Source organism: Doryrhamphus excisus, chromosome 17 (assembly GCF_030265055.1).
Source record: "Doryrhamphus excisus isolate RoL2022-K1 chromosome 17, RoL_Dexc_1.0, whole genome shotgun sequence".
Lineage (NCBI taxonomy): Eukaryota > Metazoa > Chordata > Actinopteri > Syngnathiformes > Syngnathidae > Doryrhamphus > Doryrhamphus excisus.
The window spans coordinates 10,956,496-10,982,691 of NC_080482.1; the positions used below are offsets into that span (position 1 = coordinate 10,956,496).

The 26,196-nt window shown below is 41.6% G+C and overlaps 1 protein-coding gene and 1 long non-coding RNA gene across 5 annotated transcripts in view; one reads left to right on the forward strand and one right to left on the reverse strand.

Annotated features, from left to right (window-relative positions):
- LOC131105031 (mannosyl-oligosaccharide 1,2-alpha-mannosidase IC) overlaps positions 1 to 26,196 on the reverse strand; it is a 163,352-nt gene that overhangs the window by 90,857 nt on the left and 46,299 nt on the right. The window contains exon 1 of one of the 4 annotated variants that reach the window (XM_058052722.1): positions 844 to 1,639. The exons of 2 other annotated variants lie outside the window; for them this stretch is intronic. The gene's annotated coding sequence lies outside the window, so the exon portion shown is untranslated. Of the gene's footprint in view, positions 1 to 843; positions 1,640 to 26,196 lie in introns of those variants that run through there. One more of the 4 variants, XM_058052721.1, reaches the window with a different exon arrangement.
- LOC131105041 (uncharacterized) lies at positions 11,705 to 25,422 on the forward strand. Its single transcript, XR_009119864.1, has 3 exons — positions 11,705 to 11,766; positions 24,665 to 24,739; positions 25,372 to 25,422. It is a non-coding gene; the product is annotated as an uncharacterized LOC131105041 (long non-coding RNA).

Genomic DNA, 26,196 nt, shown 5'->3' on the forward strand with positions numbered 1-26,196 from the left:
AAAATCAACCAGCCAACCTCACACCACCAGAACTGATTTCATTTTTAAAGCATAATGAAACAGAATGGCATTATATGTACTTGTGGAAAATTTGAAAAATACTTTATTTGCCTTTTATTTAACCTACAAATGTGTTTTGCCTGAGCCTGTATTTCATATTTGTGGAGACTTATCCACGGAACTGCTGCAAAATGTGTATGATGTCAAGAAGAACTGAATGGCCGTACTTGATGGAATCAAAACCTATAGAAGTATGTCTGTTTCTTCTTTAAACATACAGAAAACCTACCCAAACTGACAAATTGCCTTCCTGACTCCAAACACCTTCTAGCCTCCACGGTGATACACCAGTAGAAGCGATACAAGAGACTGGGGGCTATTAAGAGATGAGGTGAAAGGGTGCAGGAAGAGAGGATCTCATAACTAAGGTCAGCAGCAAGCTCCCTTCATCGCCTGATGGAGGTGAGCTGACAGCTTCTTTCTAACTCCGGTTTTTGAGTGCCGTCACTTTATGTTAGGCTCCATTTCGTCAAAGCACGATGCTGAATTAAAAAGTTAAAATGCTCTTTTGCTTGACCGCACTGCAGATGAGACGATCCAAGGGAATACTTCATTGCCCAATTCGGGAAATATGTCTCAGTGAGCAAATACAAGTTTCAAAAGCCCTTTTTTTTTTTTTAAGGAATGCTACCGCTAATGAAGCCAGGAATAAGGCCCCTTTGATTTAAGCTTGTCAGGCAAGACAAACCTTGCAACAATAAAAAGGAAACGGCTTTCATGCAAGCATAGAAGAATCACAACTTTTCTTTATGTCTAAACTAATGCGGCAAGAACATCCATCACCGTTTCACAGGCTTACAGTCTCCAGAGTTCCCCAACAAAGCGGCGTTAAATCCGTTCTGTCCAGGAAAAGCTTCCTGTGGCGGAGTTTCAATCCATTTTAGCCCCAAAATGCGTCCTGGGAGGCGGCACAAAATGAGTTAAAGATTGTGCGCTCTTGCTTTCCTGTGCAGCACCATTAAAGATGATCCACAGAGAAGAGGTGAGGTTGCGACTGACGGTTGCTTTTTTTTTTTCTTGTGGCTTTGATTCCCCGGAGGCGCCCTACCTTATTTACTTCTCTCTGCTTTCATCTTATTATTCTTTATGACTTGGGAGTATTTTCTATGATTGGTGACAGAGGCTGGAATCTTATCTTAGATAACTAAGTCACTCCACAATGTGGTCACCCCATTTAACCCAAACCGATGACTCCAATCTGTTCATCGATCATCTTATTGGTGGGGAGTTCGTACATTTTACACTTTAAATGTGTTTAATAAGTGTGGGAGGAATGTTGAAGCGAGAAGGGGAGGGCTCAGGAACTGAATCTAATCTAATAAATTACAACTGTCACTACTATTGCAAATGTTGATCTGAAATCAGAGGTGAACATCAATGTCTGGCTAGCCAGTGTGACATTAACCCTTAGATCAGGGGTCTCAAACACGCGGCCCATGTGTTTGAGACTTACAGAGATTTACAGTTCCAATTTTCTACAAGAAAAGCTCTGATAAAACATTCCACTGTTCTCAAATATCTTACTTTTTATTTTTCTACACAAAATAAGATGAAAAATTAATAAACAAATCAAGAATAAAGAAAATCAATCAATCAGTAATAAATAAATAAATATTATAATAATAATAAAACAGCAAATAATAAAAATTTAAGAAACCACATATAGTTGGTGGGTAGACAAATTATTTTTTCAGATTAAAATGAACAAAGCATTATTAGAGCCCTGTAGACATGACAAAACACGACTATAGTCACATTTATATTCTTTTTATATATAACATATTGCGCAACTGCAGGGTCTTGAGACACATGCTAACTCGCAAACTAGAGAGCTAGCGACCTAAACAGTAGCCTCCAAGTTATTTCCTTTAAACTTAAAAAGCCAAAAACTTACCACTTCCACACGGATAGGGAGGATAACTATTAACAGTTATTTAACCTTTAACATGAACATTAATCAAACGTAATAATTTTTTCTGGGTACATGATACCATACAGCATCCATATCAAACTTGCGTGGGTCGCACTAACATTAAACTTTCATATCAAGGCGAGGGCCTCAAACTAGTGTCCTGCGGGCCACATTTGGCCCGCGGGCCGCATGTTTGAGACCCCTGGGTTAATGAGTTGTTTTTCCACACCAAACTCATTCAAACATGCCTTATGGACCTTGTTTGGGGAGTCAGCTGGGATAGGCTCCAACCCACCCATGACCCCTAATGAGGACAAGCGGTATAAAGGATGGATGGGTGTGTCCCCATACGTTTGTCTAGAGAGTAGAGCAGTTGGACAATGGTTCTCAATGTGGACACAAAGCAACCCGCAAAGCTTCTATACCGACAGTGACGATGTCATATCTTCTTCCTTCTCAAACAGCACACTGTTGATTCACATATCAGACTCATATCAGTGATGCCAGAAACCATCTTTTCTTCCCGGCGTCGCCTTTTCCTGCAAACTGCTGATAAGACTCAGAAGGTTTGGTCATACTATGATATGTCTATTGACATCACACATTTTGGACAACTACAGTGAAGTGAGATAATGGCTGCATGGAAGCAAAGCACGTTTGGACTGGGGGGGACAAAAACATTAACATTAAACATATTAATTTAATGCAGTGCAATTGCAGGCCGCTATATACTGTATTATATGAAGTAATAAAAATACTGTTAAATGGGTTTTCTCCGGGTACTCTGGTTTCCTCCCACATTCCAAAAACATGCTAGGTTAATTGGTGACTCCAAATTGTCCATAGGTATGAATGTGAATGTGAATGGTTGTTTGTCTATATGTGCCCTGTGATTGGCTGGCGACCAGTCCAGGGTGTACCCCACTTCTCGCCTGAAGTCCGCTGGAATAGGCTCCAGCCTTTCCCAGCAAATGGATGGGTGGATAATGTCAACAGATGACAATATTTTTTATGCAATAAAAGTCAAATCAAAATACCATTTATCCTCACAAGGGTCGTAGGGGTGCTGGAGCCTATCCCAACACTGAGTGTGAATGGTTGTTTGTCTATATGTGCCCTGTGATTGGCTGGCGACCAGTCCAGGGTGTGCCCCACCTGTCACCCGAATACAGCTGAGATAGGCTCCGTTACCCTAGTGAGGATAAGCAGCATAGTAAAAAGATGGATGGATGAATGACAGTGTCAATCAAAACTGAGCTTTACCTAACATGACCTCATATTAGCGTAGCTAATGATGCATAAGATATGGTAAAATGCTCCTAAAGTTCTCTCTTTACTTATGGCGTCACAAGACACTTCACGAGACAAGATGACCCACGATATTGGGTCTATGAGAAAAGACGGCATTACTTTTAAGTACAATGAAAAGACAAAAATATTAAAATTATGTGACAGTATATTGCAAGCTACTACCCACTTCCTTCCAGTTTGGAGGCGCGAGACAATATATTGAACAGGGCATGCTGGAGCCTATCCCATTTGGGCGAGAGGCGGGGTACACCCTGGACTGGTCGCCAGCCAATCACAGGGCACATATAGACAAACAACCATTCACACTCACATTCATACCTATGGACAATTTGGAGTCACCAATTAACCTAGCATGTTTTTGGAATGTGGGAGGAAACCGGAGTACCCGGAGAAAACTCATGCACACGGGGAGAACATGCAAACTCCACACAGAGATGCCTGAGTGGGGATCGAACCCGGGTCTCCTAGCTGTGTGGCCTGCCTTATATTGAACATACGAATATACTGTATATATTGAAGCTGTTAAAATTCTTCTTATTAAATTCATTTTCATGTATCATCCTATCTAGTCTCTGAACAAGAAATCCTACCTTTTACTTTATTTATACTGCCCCATCTATGATACTTGTATTACATTACATGATCTATTATTTGACACCCCTCTGCCCCAAATATTCTTCCTGAGGCGGTGCGGCCATCCATGTTTATCAGCCACCATCGGGGAACAGGTCGATTTCAAACACGGCGGCCACATGCTAACAGATTGACGCTTCTCGCTGACCTCATATTGATCGCATCTGAAAATCCCGGCCTAATCCACACCTGATCGATAGGCCGTTTTAGCCCCGAGGCCTCAGCGTAAAGCGTGATTTTTTTTTTTTTTTTTTTTTTTAGCAGGAAACATTTAAACCCTCTTAATTTGCAGTAAAACATCCATTCCGCCATTTATATTATTAAGGGAGGAACACATGCATGCATTAGAATATATGCTTTGAATTACATAGTTGATTGGAAATGACAATTGTCGCATTTTGCTTGGTGGTGGCCATGTTTTTCACCCAATGTTGATCAAATTTTACACACATGTGCTTATCAGTCCCCTAAAAAGGCATACCAAATTATGTAGTAATTGGCTAAACAGCGGAAAGTTACAGTACGTGTTTTGTAGCCAATGTTTTGGTTTTAATAACAGCGACAGAAAAAACAATAATAACACAAGCAACTGAGTAGGGATGCATGTTTTGACATATTTCCACCCTCTGGTGTACAGCAAACTTTACACAAAGAAATGTAAAAATCGCACCAATCACATGATATCGCTATTGACCAGAACCAGAGGTGGAACTGTATAGAATAAACAACGCTTAAGAGCATCATTTGGTATTTTTTCTATGAATAAATCAGCTCAGCACAACTAAAGCCACACAATCTGCCACCTTTAAAGACTTTTTGGTCGGTAAATAGCAAATACATCATCTTTTGTGACCTCGCTGAGAGTCTTTTCAGATAGAAGTGAAGCAAGCAGAGAAACTTGCACAAATAGTGAGAAGTGCTCCAATGCCAGGAACATTTTTCACCCCGCAGAGGTGTCCTTGGCAGCATAATAATGGCGCTTCCATCCTCCATAACGCTCAAGCCTTCTATTTGCTGTGGTGAAACAAAAAGACAAGAAAATTCTGCAGTACTGAGATGAATAAGCATCAGGTGAAGATGTGTTTTAGAGCTACAAATGGCTGATTCAGAAAAAAAAAAAAAAAAACTAACGCAACGGGGAGCTTTAAGCTAGTTAGAGCTGATGTAGCATGCAAATGTGATGAGGGAGAATTAAGAGCACTGAGAACTGATTTCTTCCAAAGGCTGTCTCATCTGGGCAACAACACAAATTCACAAAGTCAATGACAACTGCATTCCGCAACTGTGCTGCTCATTTACGTAATGCATGGCAGCGAGCACATTTGGCTGGCTGGAGAAGAGGCTAATAAATACTGGAGCATGAGAAGCACAAGCAAGATCACATTCTACAACACTAACACTCTATGTTGCACTTTATAAGGTCCAAATGCGGTTTAAAACATTGCCTGTGGAGTTACTGAAGGCTTTATTTTGGCCACAAAATGTTCGATTTCCAATGGGAAACATTCATTCATTCATTTTCTACTGCTTTTTCCTCACGAGGGTCACGGGGGTGCTGGAGCCTATGCTGGTAGTGTACACCCTGGACTGGTGGCCAGCCAATCACAGGGCACATATAGACAAACAACCATTCACACTCACATTCATACCTATGGACAATTTGGAGTCGCCAATTAACCTAGCATGTTTTTGGAATGTGTGAGAAAACCCACGCATGCACAGGGAGAACATGCAAACTCCACACAGAGATGGCCGAATTGAACCCTGGTCTCCTAGCTGTTAGGTCTGTGGCTAACCACTTAACCGCCATGCCACCCCAATGGTAAACATTCATTCATTCATTCATTTTCTACAGCTTTTCCTCACAAGGGTCGCAGGGGTGCTGGAGCCTATCCCAGCTGTCTGCGGGCGAGAGGCGGGACACACCCTGGACTGGTGGCCAGCCAATCACAGGGTACATATAGACAAACAACCATTCACACTCACATTCATACCTATGGACAATTTGGAGTCACCAATTAACCTAGCATGTTTTTGGAATGTGGGAGGAAACCGGAGTACCCGGAGAAAACCCACACATGCACGGGGAGAACATGCAAACTCCACACAGAGATGGCCGAAGGTGGAATTGAACCCTGGTCTCCTTAAGGAGACCACTTGACCGCCATGCCGCCCCAATGGTAAACAATTGTTTAAAAAAACAAATGGGGGCTCCACTGATATCTATGTAGATATTCATTCATTTTCTACTGCTTATCCTCACAAGGGTCGCAGGGGTGCTGGAGCCTATCCCAGCTGTCTTAATGTTTGAAAAAAACACAATAGAGTGAGGAAGACATTTTCGAACAGCAATGTATTGACAGATGAAAACATCGTCTTATGTACACATTATATTTTCTGTCAGTTGCCTCGGTTTGTATTATTTATTTTCTGTACTTGGTTTTCTCCGGGTACTCCGGTTTCCTCCCTCATTCCAAAAACATGCTAGGTTAATTGGTGACTCCAAATTGTCCATAGGTATGAATGTGAGTGTGAATGGTTGTTTGTCTATATGTGCCCTGTGATTGGCTGGCGACCAGTCCAGGGTGTACCCCGTCTCTCGCCCAAAGACAGCTGGGATAGGCTCCAGCAACCCCCGCAACCCTCACGGTAGAAAATGATTGAATGAATTTTCTGTACTTCCAGTATATTCCATTGTAATCGCATTTTTTTGTTTTGTTTTGTTTTGTTTATCCCATTCCGGTAGCATTTTTCTTTATTTGTGTGATTTTTTTTTTGTCTTCTAATTCCTGTGAATTCCCTTTTGCTCAAATTTTTACTTTCATATCTGTAAATTCCCCTTTATTTGTGTTAATTTAATAAATAGTAATAATAATGTTTACATTCCTGATACTTGCTAATATTCAGTCGTTCATTTTCTATACTGTTTATCCTCATGAGGGTCGCAGGCATGCTGGAGCCTATCCCAGCTGTCTTCGGGCAAGAGGCGGGGTACACCCTGGACTGGTGGCCAGCCAATCACAGGGCACATATAGACAAACAACCATTCACACTCACATTCATACCTATGGACAATTTGGAGTCACCAATTAACCTAGCATGTTTTTGGAATGTGGGAGGAAACCGGAGTACCTGGAGAAAACCCACACAGAGATGGAATCAAACTTGGATCTCCTGGGTGTTTGGTCTCCACGCTAACCATCCATCCACTGTGCCTAGCTAACATTTTACTGTAATTGCCTTTAACAGAGGGTCTTTAATAAAAGTCTCCATCTAAACTGTATGTTGGCGTTATGTTGTGGCCCAACTTTGCATATGAAATACAGTATTTGCAGTGAATGCAGAGCAGTAAATCCTGTGCACATGACAAGGCAGACTAAAAGAATACGGATGCTGTGGGACGTACATAAAGGCAAATGTGACAAATGTAGCCGGCGATGGCATATGATGGCATTTTAAAAATAAACACATAGACACAAACACATCTACTCTTATCCCCAGCATGATTAGCAAACACCTCAGGCAGCCAGTCGCCGTCCCTTCGGTGTCGTAAACGGCGCAGAATAAACGACCGCATGCACAACATATTTCATCTTTTAGTGCTGAAGGTACTCGCGGCCATGCCCTCCAGCGCTCGGCCTCGTGACGGACGGGCGTGCACGAGAGGCAACCGTGTGTATTTTCCCTCTTTATGGGCAGCAGGCTGAAGGGATTCTTAAAGGCATAAACGCGCCCCTGTCACAGAGGGGTCACCTAGGCCACTTTACATGGGCCTGCTGGGGGACCATAAAGGGACGAGCTTTGGAAAATGCCCGAGTGGTTTTGCTGCTTGTAAAAAGGAGCACAGAATAGCATTCCTCTATAAATAAAAGCAAGGTGAAGAACATGCTAAGAGCTTTGTGTATCTTTCTAGGACATATAAGACTAGGACTTTTAATGATGTGATATTAATATGTGTCCTTCTAGTCTCAGACTCAGGGAATTTTGGGGTATCAAAGTAGTTCAGATAGGAAAAGACTTGCTAGTATTGGAAGTAAACTTACATAAATGTATGTGTATGTATGTATATGTATTTTATTAAATGATTTCTAATTCATTTTTAATCTTAATCTTCAAACAGCTGAAATAATGCATAAGGCTAAAAATAACCAATTACCTAAAAATGTCATCCAATACTTCTCTACAAGAGAGGAGAAATATGATCTCAGGGAAGAACTACATTTGAAACACTTATATGCTAGGACTATGTTATGCTAGCCATAGCATTTCAGTATGTGGAATCAAACTATGGAATGGATTGAGTAAGACCCTCAAACAATGCACAACGATGAGCCAATTCAAGAAACAATACAAGCAGTTGATGTTTGCTAAATACAAGGATGAAGAGTCTTGAACCAGTCATGATGTGCTATACATATCACTATATTGACACTTACTATGGTACACATAATGTCATTGGATGGTCATATCACCTCGTACTTCAGTACAAGGTACATTATTAAAATAAAAAATAAAAAAACCTTAAACTGTATTATGTGAAGTGAACAAATGTAACAGTTACTGATTGTAAAAGTACCAGATGGAGGGGTAGGATTTAATAAGCTTTGCTTCTTCCTACTCCTTTTGGACATGTGGAACTGTGAACTGATTATGTGATGCACTCAATTGTAATCTGATGCATGTTCAAATGAAATAAAACCATTACCATTACCATTTTTTGCCCATCCAATCACCAGTTAGAACTCAGCCAGGATGCATTCATTGTCTCACACGAATTTTTTGAACTCATTACAAAGACATGCATTTTCAATGTGTGTATGTTAAAATAATATTCGAGCACAACAAAGCGGCTGAAGAGCCTGTGACCTAGCATGACGCTGATGTTAAAATGTAATGGTAATGGTAATGGTTTTATTTCATTTGAACATGCATCAGATTACAATTGAATGCATCACATAATCAGTTCACAGTTCCACATGTCCAAAAGGAGTAGGAAGAAGCAAAGCTTATTAAATCCTACCCCTCCATCTGGTACTTTTACAATCAGTAACTGTTACATTTGTTCACTTCCTGCTTTCCATAATACAGTTTAAGTTTTTTTGGGTTTTTTTTTTTTTAATAATGTACCTCCTACCCAAGTACGAGGTGATATGACCATCCAATGACATAATGGGTACCATAGTAAGTGTCAATATAGTGATATGTATAGCACATCATGACTGGTTCAAGACTCTTCAAATGTGAGTGTAATGTTAGCACGCTATGCCAGTGTTGCTAATGTTTTTGTCTTCCTGTTCCACTCCTTCATGTTACATTGTTGTATGTGTTATATGACATCTATTCCAAGTGCAGAGTGACAGTGTATAGATTATGTCAAAAGTCACTCTGTCTATTTTATACGGTCTAAATTCTTTAGACTGTGGAGGTTTTGGTGATAATGTAGCAATGACATAAGTGTCACAGTATGGGTACACAACAGGGTGGCTCCGTGATGAATGGTCTCAGTCTGTGTTGCAGAGCATTAATGAGCAAAAAACAGCCTGCTGCCCTCATATGTTGCACCGCGGAGCAACCTAATGAACATCTGATGCTTCCAATGGTTCCCATGCGGCCTCACACGGGGTTAGGATGTGAAAGGATCAGTGGGTGATGTTTTAGCTTGCATTAATTGCCGTGTGTGTTTATGTGAAGCAGTTTATTTAGGATGTTTGTATTTGTATTGGTGAGCAAAGGACGCCATCTTGGTTAGCTGATGAACTGATGAAGGAGGAAATAACGTTGCAGAGTGAAGACCGCATCAAGGCCGCAAAGGTCAAAAGCCAGTGCAGTCCGGTAATGGGATCAGCCCGGAGGGTGGGCTGTATTTTAGGGTGCTATAATACGTCACCCGTGTCACAGGATGTGATTGAAAAAGTCTCCAATTGGGTGTGCGTGTCACCATGAAAGATGGTCAGCGGCGGGAAAAATCAATACGCTGATTGAATGACTGACTGTCATCTCAGCTGTTTCTTGAGGTGGAATCATCGGGGTGGAAAAGACGTGTGCCGTCTCAGGTCACAAATCCCCCATCGTCGCGCTCGGGAGGAGCGATGGTGACAGTGAGTGTTGTTTGTGGAAGAACAGCAATCAGACCTCTTCTTGCTTTATGTACTCACGAGACACTTCAGTAGGTACTGGTTACCTAAATAACCATCCTGCACATTTCCATAGTTCACATCTGTCAGCGGTAAGCTTGCTTCCGACCTTGCTCCATATAGAGGTCGTCATATTTCACTGTCATTACACGCATGGTGGCCGCCATATCTTGTCATGTCTTACTTGTGCACTGCAAATGATTTGCCACTTGCCAAGTTGGATTTTAGACAAGTTAGATACATTCCCTAGTCCGAAGTGTTATTTACTTATTGACTTTATATTAGAACTTTCATTTTACAATGAGGGATTACTTTTTGTCTAGTTCAGAAATATTAAAATAGATGACTGTCATGTCATTTTTACTTATTTTAATAATATTTCACCCCGCCTCTCGCCCGAAGACAGCTGGGATAGGCTCCAGCACCCCCGCGACCCTCATGAGGAAAAGCGGTAGAAAATGAATGAATAATAATATTTCACTTTTTATTGGTTGTATGTAAGTATGTAAGTATTTTATTCTGAAAATAAGTATTTTCAGCTTAAAGGTCCTGTTTAATTCTCGACATAGAAAACTTAATTTAGGATGTTTTCATTCATTCATTAATTTTCTACAGCTTATTGCGGGGGTGCTGGAGCATATCCCAGCTGGGGTACACCCTGGACTGGTGGCCAGCCAATCACAGGGCACATATAGACAAACAACCATTCACACTCACATTCATACCTATGGACAATTTGGAGTCACCAATTAACCTAGCATGTTTTTGGAATGTGGGAGGAAACCGGAGTACCCGGAGAAAACCCACGCATGCACGGGGAGAACATGCAAACTCCAAACAGAGATGGCCGAGGGTGAAATCGAACTTTGGTCTTCTAGCTGTGTGGCCTGCGTGCTAACCACTCGTCCACCGTGCAGCCTATGATGTTTTTACGAAATAAAATGAACTAGCTGCATAGGCATATCATTTCACTAGTTATTTTTAGGATTCTCTTACATTTGGCGAGCACTTTTTTGCATTTAAGATGGATTTAGGCTTATTTCAAGATCGGGCAACTCGTTTCAGGATTCAGCTTTATCACTTTACAGTAGTATTAGGTATTAAGTTTGGGTGGCTGTGGCTCAGGAGATAAAGCAGGTCATCCAGAAACTGGAAGGTTGGCGGTTTGATCCCTGCTCCCTCCATCTCAGTCAAAACCAGCTTCAAATTGCAACACTGGTCGCCAGCCAATCACAGGGCACATATAGACAAACAACCATTCACACTCACATTCATACCTATGGACAATTTGGAATCACCAATTAACCTAGCATGTTTTTGGAATGTGGGAGGAAACCGGAGTACCCGGAGAAAACCCACGCATGCACGGGGAGAACATGCAAACTCCACACAGTACTTGCTGGATGGACAGATAATTTCACTAGTTTTACGTCTTTTCCAAAAATCTAGTCTTTGTATCTAATACTTTTATCAGCCCTTTTTTGCAGTGTGCATGCAAAGTTTAAAGCAGAGCGGTCCAAAGTTTGACTATGGAAGCATAAAAAAGGAATCCTCAGCGTCTTGATGCTGTATAACATTGAAAGCTGTTGTTTTAAAGCGTGAACAGATGGTCGGAGCTGCCTTTAACGAAATGGTGGTCATGTTTTTATCTTACAGTAACAGCAGATGGATTTGTTTGACAGCAAATGGTTACAGTTATGGATCTACTTCCTCAAGGTGAGAAGCTACGCTCTTAATTATCCAATTTTAACGTTGCCAATGTCCTCACCACAGTATATCACACACGGTATATCAAACTTTGATGCTGAAATTGACATAATTTAATCGTCTCCAAAAGGTGCTGTTGTGTACTTTATACACTTTTTAAATACACTCACTAAATCTGGCCGAGTGGTTAGCATGTTGGCCACACAGTCAGGAGATCGTGAAGAACTGGGTTTGAATCTCCGCTTGAAGGTCAGATGAAAGGTCGTAAACAGGTTTTCTTTGCTATAACTACAAAAATATTAATTCATTCATTTTCTACCGCTTTTTCCTCACAAGGGTTGAGGGGGTGCTGGAGCCTATCCCAGCTGTCTTTGGGCGAGAGGCGGGGTACACCCTGGACTAGTCGCCAGCCAATCACAGGGCACATATAGACAAACAACCATTCACACTCACATTCATACCTATGGACAATTTGGAGTCGCCAATTAACCTAGCATGTTTTTGGAATGTGGGAGGAAACCGGAGAAAACCCACGCATGCACGGGGAGATCATGAAAACTCCACACAGAGATGAACGAGGGTGGAATTGAATTTGGGTCTTCTAGCTGTGTGGCCTGCGCGCTAACCACTCGACCGCCGTGCCGCCCTACAAAAATATTTGTTTTATAAATAAGCAATCCTACTTCAAGGTCATTCATTTATCACAGTCAGATTTGGGAGCTAATAACTGCGATAAACGAGGGGTTACTACACATATATATTGGTGAAAATAACTGTGATTCCTCGCTAATTTACTAATTAAGAGAAAATTAAAACATCCAGATAAAACAGTACTAAACAAAAATGCTTCTCACTGGTTAGGGGATATTTGACTTCACTGAATAAGGTTGAGAACCTTTGGTTTGCAATGCATCCTGGGAGCATAAATGAGCTTTTACGGCCACTGTAGCGCTTCCTATTGTAGAACAATTTCAAAGTGAGCAAAACCAAAACATTTGTATCCTCTCTTCTATGTAAAAGCTTGACTCCAATTTCAAGAGTACCATAAATTCTATTCTGGGAATCAACTTTTCTTCCCTTTTGCAGGTGCAAATTCCAAAAGACTAAGCTCACTTTTTGGCAAGCGCTGTTCCTTGAAATGGGGCAGCTGTTGAGATAACGCTTCTTGGGCCGGGCAGAGGTGACAGGATATGAGCTCCTTAAATAGCTCCATTGTGGTTCCCTGCGATATTGAGACTTATTAAGGAACAGGATGGACTGATTGGTAATTAAAGGAGGAGGAAAGATCACATAAGACAAAGTGATGGAGCTCCCTCGGCATCGAGAGGAGTAACTAATGAGTCTGCTCCCCAATTTGTTGCACAACTGGAAAGCTTATTCACCTGAGCAAAGACGGAACAGCCAAGCTTCGCCGGGTCAAAATCATTTCCTCTGAAAGGAAGGGTTGGGAAAATATTTGGAGAAAGTAAAACAAACCAATTATCAAGACCGCTAATTGAAGAGAGGACGCCAAAGGAAAAGGGAAGGGAGGAATTCTGGTCGCTCTGCTTGAGAAAACATGTGAGACACCTGGGAAATTTAACCGGCACCTTCCTCCCCAAACAGCTGTTTGGTGTAAATGCTGAGCTGGGTTTAATAACACACTTCCCGCCGCACTTTGCAGGTGACAAAAAAAAAGGGGGGGGGGGGGTGGTGCTATAGTAGATAAGCAGTAATTGGCTGACACGCTTGGATCGCTCCTTGTCTGAGAAGGGGGGGGGGGGGGGGGGGGGACATGACGAGGATGTAAGCAGCCATGTGTTTTTGGATTGTTCAACACAAAATTGTAAATCCTAGTATGTTTACATGCATTGTTTATTATTAAGTATGTCTTAACTCGAATAATACAAGTGTAAAGGTGACTATAGGGGTGTTCGTTCATGTCTAGAGGGCTCTAACAATGTTAAAAAGGTCATGAACAGGTTACTTTTGCTATAACTACAAAATTATTTGATTTAAGCGATTAATCCGGGTTTTATGCTGCGGATTGCGATACCGACCACCCGTTATGATGAGTGCTATTGGCCACGCCCACCACAAGATAATTCAAAGGGCCCCTGGCAAAAAATACCGTACAAATTTCCGATGTATAAATCACAAAATTGTTCAACACAAAATTGTAAATCCTCGTATGTTTACATGCATTGTTTATTATTTATGTCTTAACTCAAGTAATACAACTGTAAAGGCGACTATAGGGGTGTTAGTTCATGTCTAGAGGGCTCTAACAATGTTAAAAAGGTTATGAACAGGTTACTTTTGCTATAACTACAAATTTATTTGATTTTAGCGATTAATCCGGGTTTTATGCTGCAGATTGCAATACCGACCACCCATTATGATGAGTGCTATTGGCCCCGCCCACCACAAAGGGCCCCTGGCAAAAAATACCGTACAAATTTCTGATGTATAAATCCCAACTGTTCTTAAATTTGTAGCTTATAAAGTGACAATTATCATCTTCTTATGAGTCATACTTCTAACATTTATGACGCTAAATCCGCGTTTCTTTCACTGGAGTTGAGTTGATAAAGCATCCTCTGCGATCTTCTCAGTCTTATCAAGTTCAGGCCGATGCAAGTCCAAAAGAATTGACAACTACTACTCGTTAAAAAACTGTGCAAGTCAGGAAAACATTAGCTCTTTTCAAGACAAAATCACAAGCTATAAATGAACTCACGACAAGCTTGTAACCTATTGGAAATCACAGGCAGTCATTACTCAGTATAACAGTCTGACTCACAGTGTCATGTGTTAACGCTAAATTCATCACGCATCACCTTATCACTCAAAAGCGACCCAAGAAATATACAAGTACCAACACAGGTAAAAAAAACTAACTATTATAACTTTTTCCCATAATGCATTTACGCCCTGCCGTTGTGCTGCAATGATGTCAGCCTCCCTCCCTCTTCCGGCTCCCTGTAGTGGACAGAGTCAGCCTTTCAGCTTTGTATTTATCCATCTTTTATTTTTCTTTGCACGTTTTTTGGAAAAAAGAGGTGATGCCACAAGTGCACAATAGAAGAGCTCATTATTAGTGCAGTTTTAAGTCGTAAAAACAAGCCACAAGGTGGCGGAAATGCATTGGATAAGAGCTCGCCATGCATCTTTCCTATGTAGGAATAAGTGGCAAAGCATAGAGTGTAGCGTGCAGACGGTTATGCATTGAAGGGAAATTTTAACACATGCAAACACGCAGGCAAATGTGAAAATTCTAAATATGATTCATGGTTTTATTTAAATCAATGGTTATTTTAATGTAAAAATAGAAGTTTTTTGGTGTTGTTCATGTTTTGACATAGTAGTTTGGATATTTTGTCAAAATATGTATTGCTAAATTTGTGTCAAAGTGAAAGTTATGCTTTAGTTAAAGCTGTTTTTCTCCTTTTTTTGTTCACATTTGCCGGCGTGTTAACACATGCAAACACGCATGTGAAAATTCTAAATAGTTTGTGGTGTTTTGTTTAAATAAATGGTTATTTTTGATGCAAAACTAGATTTTTTTGGTGTTGTTCATGTTTTGTCATAGTAGTTTGGATATTTTGTCAAAATATGTATTGCTAAATTTGTGTCAAAGTGAAAGTTATGCTTTAGTTAAAGCTGTTTTTCTCCTTTTTTTTGTTGAGAACTGATATTTTTTGCTGAAAACTTTCTTCTGCTGTTGATTATTTGAGAACGGGAAAATGTAGCAACATACTTTCTTTTGGTATGTTTCATGTTTATATAACCCCAGAACACAATATTCCATGTGCCTATGTGCTCGTAAAAATCCGCTAAAATTGCCGGGATTGAAAAACGGCTGGTAGTAATGAGTTAATCTCAATCATAACAAGGGATTACTGTATTTTTTATTCTAATGTAGCAGATGGAAAACTATTTTTTTCCAAATGAGTATCCAAATTCTTCAGGTCGACCTACAACATTACCAAATACTGGAGCTCGCAAGCTGCAAAATCCTATCATGACAAATAGTCTTTCCTTCTATTCCAAATTAGACGCATGCCATATATTAAACCGGCCTGTCAGAGCTAACATGAAGAATGAGAGGTAGCTGTTTACATTCTACCAGAGTAAACTTATAATGTAACATAATAATGCCACGTAAACGTACCGCCTGTTGATGCCAAGGACCCTTGGTGTAAAGCCTCACACTCCCACCCACACATCCTGAGGCATGAATTTAAAAATCACACATAAACAATGGCCTACAGTCAAGACACTTCAGCACAAACCCCACGCCCACCGCTCACGTGCTTCCAGAGCGCCGTCATATTTATCGACTAAAGAAATGAGGTCAGCGAGCTGCTTTTGCATTTATTAACACTCACTGCTTCATTCATCAAGCATCCATTTTGTTGTGTCGCCCACCTTTCAAGTGGACACAAGGAAGTCAGAACAAAAGGAATGGAAAAACGGGGCCCCAAACATTTATTCCATGCCGCAGCGATTTGTCATAATTTATCCTGGCAATAACGTTTTTGTCATTGCCATGGCAACATGTCATGTACTTCAGTGATCCTGGTCCAGCCCTTGTTTGTGTTGTCATAGTATCGATGCTAACATTGTTTTGATTTAGCATCCAGCATGTACATTTATTATCTTTTGAAGAGCCCCCATAATTTGGAATGAAGTGTTGCTTTGCATTGTCACTTTAAGACAATCTTTACATGTTTGTAACCTCATATCTATTTTAGCTATCATGTATCACAATTCTTAGTTTCATTTTAAATCAGTTCTAGCTTTAAATAATATAATGTCAATTAATTAAATGCAAAAACACTTATATTTATTGATGCAATATATCATCGGCCAATTTTGCCCGGTAATTCAGAATTGGATATTCGTTCGTTCATTCATTTTCTACCGCTTTTCCTCACGAGGGTCGCGGGGGTGCTGGAGCCTATCCCAGCTGTCTTTGGGCGAGAGGCGGGGTACACCCTGGACTGGTGGCCAGCCAATCACAGGGCACATATAGACAAACAACCATTCACACTCACATTCATACCTATGGACAATTTGGAGTCACCAATTAACCTAGCATGTTTTTGGAATGTGGGAGGAAACCGGAGTACCCGGAGAAAACCCACGCATGCACAGGGAGAACATGCAAACTCCACACAGAGATGGCCGAGGGTGGAATTGAACCCTGGTCTCCTATCTGTGAGGTCTGCGCGCTAACCACTCGACCGCCATGCCGCCCTAATATTTATTAATATACTAATATTAATATAAAGGTATTTTTAAGACACCCTCATTTCGTGTGTCTAGAAGACCTTTTTGTATTTTGTTTACCAGCATGAAATACAACATATGCTGGTCATGCTGGTAGCTGGTTTATGCTGTCTTTTCCAGCTGGGAGCTACAAATATGAAAAACTGCACGTCGTCAGCAAGAATTGGAAAATGCTTGTTTAAATTTAAGCGGTAAACACAACACAATGTATATAACACTCATACAACCTTAGTTGCACACAAACAGCCACACTAGCATGCTCTGCTAAACTAAGCTAACCCCGCTAGTTTCCATTCACGCTACGTAAGAAGAGTTTCGCCGGGTTTTGAGGCCACGGTTTTGACATGTTGAGTTCGTGAGGGGGGGGGGGGGGGGGGGGGGGGGGGGGGGGGTAGTGTTTGTGATGAGAATAAGGCACACAGTCATCGATGTCCAGGCTGCTCAGTACAATAATGCTATGTATTTAACAATTAGAAATTAGAAAAGTGGAATAGTGCCCTGTGATTGGCTGGCGACCAGTCCAGGGTGTACCCCGCCTCTCGCCCAAAGACAGCTGGGATAGGCTCCAGCACCCCCACGACCCTCGTGAGGAAAAGCGGTAGAAAATGAATGAATGAATGAAAAGTGGAATAGTTTATATCATCCAATTAATATGTTTTATATTATAATATTATTATACTTGCAAAATACTTCACAAAATGGCCAGTACAGTTAACAAAAGGTGCTGCAATGTCAGCAGATATGCGTCACCAAAGCACTACAAGGGGCGCGTTCAAGGTCTGAGCCGCTTGACCGAGGAGACATCTCTACACATCATTGTGATGGAAATCTGTGCGGACGCAAAGCGGATTGCCACCCATGGGATGCTTTATTCCCTCCATTAAATCTGGATAATCCCACATTCTTAGCTGACGGCTATTGCCTCTCCCTTGAGATCTAAAACCCTCCCCTCAACAGATTCATCAGTTCATAATCCCAGCGCCCTCCATCGCAACACTCTTCAGAGAAGCTCTTCTATAGCTACTATAATAATAAACATATTCTCAATACAAATTGAACTAGCTTTGCATTTCTGTCATTACTTCAGGTGTACGTAATGTTGTGCCAAATAAAGAGGAGAAGGCCCTGACCCGGAAAAGTGGGACTTGACCTTACGGTAACCTTCTTAGCCATGATGAAAATGGGGGGTCAAGAGGGACAAGTGTAATAAAGAGAATAGCATCTTGAAAGTCTCGCCCGTGCGGAGACAATAAAAGCATGGCTTTATGAAATGTCACAAGGAGGAAGGACGGCATCAAACGGCGAGCTGGGGAGGATTTAACCAAATAGTTGTGAATGAGGGCAGTGTGACATCCCTATCCACACACACACACGCACGCATGCACACACACACGCATTCACACACCAGATGGGCCTGTGCAGATTAAAAGTAGGCTATTGGTCCTCACTTAGCAACATACAAATCTAGCCCAGCGCTCCAAAGGACAGCACGTTTTTCATTGACCGCCCTGCTATTCTATCACATGGCTGCACACACACATATTATCCACACACACACACACACACACACACACACACACACACACACACACACACACACACACACACTGGTTCTATTGCTGCTGTGTTGTGCAATATACTTGTGGTCCAAATAAAGCTACATTCTTTTCACTTTCTCATGCATGCCAAATCATTATTAAAGTTTGAATTAACTTACATATACCTTATGTTGGGGGCGGCACGGCAGTCAAGTGGTTAGCGCGCAGACCTCACAGCTAGGAGACCAGGGTTCAATTCCACCCTCCGCCATCTCTGTGTGGAGTTTGCATGTTCTCACGTGCATGCGTGGGTTTACTCCGGTTTCCTCCCACATTCCAAAAACATGCTAGGTTAATTGGTGACTCCAAATTGTCCATAGGTATGAATGTGAGTGTGAATGGTTGTTTGTCTATATGTGCCCTGTGATTGGCTGGCGACCAGTCCAGGGTGTACCCCGCCTCTTGCCCGAAGACAGCTGGGATAGGCTCCAGCACCCCCGTGACCCTTGTGAGGAAAAAGCGGTAGAAAATGAATGAATGAATGAATGAATACCTTATGTTGTGTTTTCACATTAAGGCTGCTTCCAATGAGCACCCCCCCTCCCCCCGTCCTCTTTGCACTTGAGGTCAAATCTAAGCCAGCCCTCCATAGCACAGCATGTTTATCGTCGACTGCCACCAAACAACACTTTGAGCCGCCACGCTGCCATTATTGTATCACATGGCTGAGCACACACAAAACCTCCACACATTGTCGCGACAGATTCCTCAATAAACGAGAATATAATCAACTTGAGCCTTTCTCAGAATACCAGCAGCATCTATTAAATATTTGCAGAGCAGACGAGAACAAGATAACATCGTAATGCGTGTTGTTTTGGGATAATAAAAGCACTTTACCTGTTGAAGGGACGCAGAGGAGGCAATCACGGCAGCAGCGGGTGCAGGAAGAGAGAAAAAAAAAAGAAAAAATCAGAAGTTAGAGGATTTATTTACTTGTTAACTCGACGGAGGAGTTGCACTTTTATTTCAAGTTAGCTTCACTATTAATAGTTAAACAATGAAGTAATTAGAAATATGTTGTTTGTGATGATCACAACATATTCCATTGTACATTTTTTTACCACACATTTTGATCTATATATATATTTTTTATACTAAAATATACTATTTGTATAATTTATATTCACATACATATAAAATGTAAAAATTGCATTGGCATAATTACTAATTAATCTGTAAGGGATAAATTAAAGGCAACCTATTGTGCAAATTTTCGTCCCTTTGTATTTGTGGACTCCTATACATAGAGCATCAACACACAAAACCCACACAGCTTTCTAGATCTTCCAGAACCTGCACCTATTCCTGCTTTATTTCCCTGCCTTTCCAAAATGTTCTGTTTTAATTTACTTCACCTACAGCCCGCCTCCGGGTACACCCACTCCAATGTGATTGGTCACATTCCCGAGAACTTCCCGACAACTGCCGAACCCCACTTTCTAATTTTGCTGGTATAGGAGTTGACAATGACAAATGAATAAACCTTTTGGAGAACTCAAAGAGTGGTAAAGTAGGTCCGAATTTACTGCCTCGGTAGTGGAAATGTGGCATAGCATATTTTTTGTGAGTCAAACGGGAGTGCAATACTTTGCTGCACCAGTAGAGGCGCTGTTGAGTCCATCTACAAGAGTTTGCGGTCTGACTAGCGACAACATGGTACAGACCTTAGGTTGTTTTATCGTCAAATCCATTGTAACAAAACCATTTTTCAAAATTATGCTATTTTTTCTGCAAAATTAAAGAAATAATATTAACAGATTTTAAGCAATGTATTATTTGTTTAGGTAGTCAAGCCAACAAATATTTATCACAAGCAAAAATACTAAAACTACACAATATATTCACCTATGTTCGAGACCTGAAGAGGAAGACAATATATAATTTGGTCGTTTGAGAAGAAAAAGTGGGGGGAAAATAAAACAATGTATAGCTGTTCTTCCGAGTGAGGGAGTTTTATCAACTCATTGACAAAACAATGTGATAATTTTGCCAAAACTGACAAATGTGACTGAATTTCCGATCCATGTTGAGATTTCTTATAAACACAAAAAAATGTTAACATGTTGTCAAGAAAAAGTGACAATAATGAGTGTAAATCCAGCGTATCAATGGGATACGTCATTGATGGTTCACAGCATTCTTCACATCAATGATGGTGCAAAATCCTATTAATAAACATCAATAACAAAACACTTTATCAAGACGCTCAATGGGATATCAACGCCCCCTCCACTCTTTAATTTTCTTCTTTAATGCTCGGACAGATTCCAGTAATTAATCATTTTCCTAATCAATACATTTTGTCCTAGGTTGAAGGTTAATGGAGCATATACTTGATTAACAATGATTACACATGCTAAGTTTCACCACAATTAAGAAAAACAAGAGTAATGACATAAAAAAAGCCATCTTCGTCTCTGCCATGCACGCTAGCGTTGACCTTTCCGTGGCTATTTTTGGCTGCCAAACCATCACCGTATACACACACAGTCACTAGTTTACACTGAACACATTGGACTGTGTTAGAGCTGTTTGGAATTTACAGTCCAGAAGGGAGACGGGTAAACAGAACGGTCGACCCGAGTTTGTAAAGTCAACACGAGCAAATGAGCAAAGATGGATGACTGCGATGCGTCTCAATGGTCCACTGTGTTGTGTGAAGCTCCACTGACGCACGCACGTGACATTAGCGGCAATGCAGTGCAAAAGGTGCATGGGTGAGACAATAAATAAAAAGCAGCCTGGTGTTTTTATTGTTGGCAAGCGCAGTTTTGTGATATCATTCCATTCCAAGTTCCTCACCCTATCCTCGTCCGTGTTGAGGGTGAAATCTCGGTCTTGGAAGTCCAAACTAACGGTATAATGCTACGTGTACACCAGGCTCAATAAAAACAATTTGCATAGTATGACTATAATCGATGATTTAATTAATTACTTCTACTGACATATTGCAATATCGACAATTCACCACCGTGTCATTCTGCATGTTTCCATAGATTGTAGAGCAAGGGTGGGCAAACTACAGCCCGGGGGCCACATGCAGCCCATCAAGCGTTTAAATCCAGCCCGCCAGTTGCTTTTAAGATTTTTTAAGAACTTTTAACATCCGAGCTGGCAACATGACTTCAAGTCGGATGTCTTATTCACTAAAAAAAAAAAATTGACAAATAATTCAAGGCGGACTGTTAGAATTATAAGCATGAAATCGTGTGTGTTAAATATATGTTCTGGCCCCGCCGCACAATTTTATTAACTCAATGCAGCCAACGAGTCAAAACGTTTGCCCACCCCTGTTCGAGAGGGATAGCAAATTACAGTAAAACCTCGTTTATTGCAGTTAATTGTTTCCAGACCAGACCGTGATAAGTGAAATTGGGTTTCCTTATTTGTAAATTGAGTATTTGTAGTTAGAGCATCGGAAATCTTTACAACTTACTAAATATTTTTAACATCAGAACCCTCTACACATGAAATAACACCCCTCTTGTCTTCTACACATCTCAACATCTGTCTTCAGTTTCTATTTTAGCCTTTTTATGCTTGAAAATGCTTAATTTAGTCAAAAAAGACATAGAAATAAATGTTTTTGTTACTAACAATAGGTCGTATTTGACCATTACAGAATATTTGAAGTATCATGAGCAGTGTTGGGTACGTTACTTTAAAAAAAGTAATTACTTATAGTTCATTCATTCATTCATTTTCTACCGCTTTATCCTCACGTGGGTCGCGAGGGGTGCTGGAGCCTATCCCAGCTGTCTTCGGGTGAGAGGCGGGGTACACCCTGGACTGGTGGCCAGCCAATCACAGGGCACATATAGACAAACAACCATTCACACTCACATTCATACCTATGGACAATTTGGAGTCACCAATTAACCTAGCATGTTTTTGGAATGTGGGAGGAAACCGGAGTACCCGGAGAAAACCCACGCATGCACGGGGAGAACATGCAAACTCCACACAGAGTTACTTATAGTTACTTCTCAAAAAACTGAGTTACTAACTGAGTTACTCCACTACAAAAGTAACTAGTTACCAGTAAAAGTAACTATTGCCCCCACCCCACAGCAAAGACGGGCACCATACAGAGGTTTGCATTCATTGCAGTGACAGGTGTTACTGTGGGTTTGAGTTGCTGAAGTTTTTGAAGTTGTTTTGAAGTTTTTTGGGGGGACATAATGTACATTTTACCTTTGGCATCAACGAGGTTAAAATAGTGTCTGTACTTCCATTTGGCAAACTGTTCGGACGTGCTCTAAACACCCGCCCACCGAAGTTCTCTGATTGGCTGAAAACGCAATTTTACTAAACCTTAGCCAATCCTCATTGCTTATGTGGTTATCTCACCCCCTCCCTTGTCTACGCCGCAACACTCTCACTGCGCTGCATATTAGTTATGAAGTTATGAAGATATATTTTAGGCGGCTTCAGTAACGTGCAGTAACAGAGTGTCAAAAATGGTAACGGCGTTAGCCTGATAGTAAAAGTAATTAGTTAGATTATTTGTTACTGAAAAAAGTATTCAGTTATTATATCAGTTATTCCCATCACTGATCATGAGTGGGGCGGCACGGCGGTCTGGTGGTTAGTGTGCAGACCTCACAGCTAGGAGACCAGGGTTCGGTCCCCGCCCTCGGCCATCTCTGTGTGGAGTTTGCATGTTCTCCCCGTGCATGCGTGGGTTTTCTCCGGGTACTCCGGTTTCCTCCCACATTCCAAAAACATGCTAGGTTGATTGGCGACTCCAAATTGTCCATAGGTATGAATGCGAGTGTGAGTGGTTGTTTGTCTATATGTGCCCTGTGATTGGCTGGCGACCGGTCCAGGGTGTACCCCGCCTCTCGCCCAAATGTGACTGAATTTCCGATCCATGTTGAAATGTCTTATAAACACCCGTCCTCTCCCGGCATAGGTAAATCAAGGCCTGGTTATAATTAGAGTATTTACAGGACACGGTTTTCATTGGACAGCAACATTATGATGGTCTTGTTAATCCTTGTGCAAAAGCAGGCGAATCTGGCTCATCTTAAGCCGCCGCCGTCGTCATCACATTGTTTTCAGTCGCAACAGCATCCAAAATCCTGTATGGACTCAGAATGCAACAATACACAGGAAGCGCATCGCTACCTCGATTCAAACAGACAAGTTCACGCCAGGTGTGAGCACATTCGCTGTCAAGACGAGATGAAAACAACTCGGCCGAGCCGCTGCGGGAGCCTGAAGATGAGCCAGATGAGATGTGAACATGCATGAGCGCCCACTCCCTCTCTTCTATCCCTGCTGCTTTTTTGTCAAAATATCTGCACAATGGTGGACTTTCACATCACGGGAAGCAACTTCCCCGGCCGAGACACTTCTACGAAGGTGAAAATCAAAAGCAGGAGTGTCTAAACGTTTTCCACCAAGGCCCGCATACTTACATATAGTCCAACTTACATATACTAAGTAGTTATACTATATAAAACAGCATGCATCCCAGCTCTTTGTGTATAGTAATACTACGTATTATCATCATTAGTGTTAAACATTGCAACTTTTTTCCTCATCATTTTTTGCCTTATCATAGGCGGCACGGAAGTCGAGTGGTTCGCACACAGACCTCACAGCTAGGAGACCAGGGTTCAATTCCACCCTCGGCCATCTCTGTGTGGAGTTTGCATGTTCCCCCCGTGCATGCGTGGGTTTTCTCCGGGTACTCCGGTTTCCTCCCACATTCCAAAAACATGCTAGGTTAATTGGTGACTCCAAATTGTCCATAGGTATGAATGTGAGTGTGAATGGTTGTTTGTCTATATGTGCCCTATGATTGGCTGGCGACCAGTCCAGGGTGTACCCCGCCTCTCGCCCGAAGACAGCTGGGATAGGCTCCACCACCCCACCCCCCACCCCCACGACCCTCATGAGGATAGGCGGTAAAAAATGAATGAATAAATGAATGCTCTATTATATTCTAAGATCCTCTACATGACCAAAAAAACATGCAAGTCAAAGATCCAAAAATGCTATTTCAAAGATCCTCTATTTCACAGGAGAGCACAGATGGTTTTCAGGAACTACACCAAGATCTTCTATAGGTGACACGAGCGCTCTGCTGTTTATATATAGTAAGTATATTCAAAGACTGTCTATTTGACAGGGCTGCACGGTGGACAATACAGGGGTTCAATTCCCCCCCTCAGGCATCTCTGTGTGGAGTTTGCATGTTCTCCCCGTGTACTCGGGTACTCCGGTTTCCTCCCACATTCCAAAAACATGCTAGGTTAATTGGTGACTCCAAATTGTCCATAGGTATGAATGTGAATGTGAATGGTTGTTTGTCTATATGTGCCCTGTGATTGGCTGGCAACCAGTCCAGGGTGTACCCCGCCTCTTGCCCGAAGATAGCTGGGATAGGTTCCAGCACCCTTGTGAGGAAAAGCGGTAGAAAATGAATGAATGAATGAATGCCTTATCATAAAGCAGGGGTGTCCAAACTCTGTCCACAATGATCACATAATGAAAAGATGCAAGGACCACTTTGATATTTTGATAACTGTAAATACGCAGCTATTTCAACTGTTTCTTGGAAATTCTGACTTTATTTGAATCGTATTTTGACTTTATTCTAGTCAATTATAACTTTTTTCTGCAAACAAATTTGTTGTTTTGTTTCTCATACTACTATGACTTTAAAAATGTATTATTTTCTTCAATATCGCAATTTTATGTGACTTTTCTTGTTAAATTATATTTTTAGAATGTTTCGTTGGCCAATAAAAAGCCAACGCTCCCCTGGGCCAAACCTTGGACATCCCTATCCTGCAGCGTCTGGCTTCCAGATGGACAGACTCCCAACATATGGAGGGGTAAAAAGTGAGTCAGCGGTCAGGAATGTGCAGAACAAAGAATGCAGGAAACCAAAAGTTCTGACACAAGCATCTGATCCTGCAGCGGCTCGCTCGCTCGCTCGTGCGCTGTCAAGCCCGCTTTTAGTGCCGCACAAATATGCAGAGACGTTACACGTCGACTGTTTTTTTTTTTTTTAATAGCACTCTTTTAACACGAATGAACGTCTATGTTCATTTTGTAATAAGACTCCGACTTCAGGGCACTTTTTAAATCAAAACAACATGGAAAGAGGAAGAGCACAGTAAATGTATGCAATAACTCCAAAACGGTTGTAATTCTCAACCCACTTTCCCCTACTCCCCATCCCCCCCCGCTCCGCTCCTTCTTCTCCTCGGGAAATGGATGTGAGCGCGGGGGAGGCGAGTGGTAGCTGGCGCACAATAAATGAGCTCCTTTTGAATTGGCCTAATCTCATTTGCAGCGTACACGCCGACACCACCAGCCTTTTTAACATGAAGATAAGCCCCTTCGGTTGCAAACAATGACCAAACACGCATCTACTCGCTCACTCTTGGGGAACTACCTCCTAGTGACCCCTGACCTTTTACCTCCTGTGAGCACAGGATGGATAGCATCAGGAAGGAGTACATTGGAGGGACATTACATGTCAGAGAGGCCAGACTGAGATGGTTGGGACATGTCCAGGGGCGAGATAGTGATCGGGCATTATAAA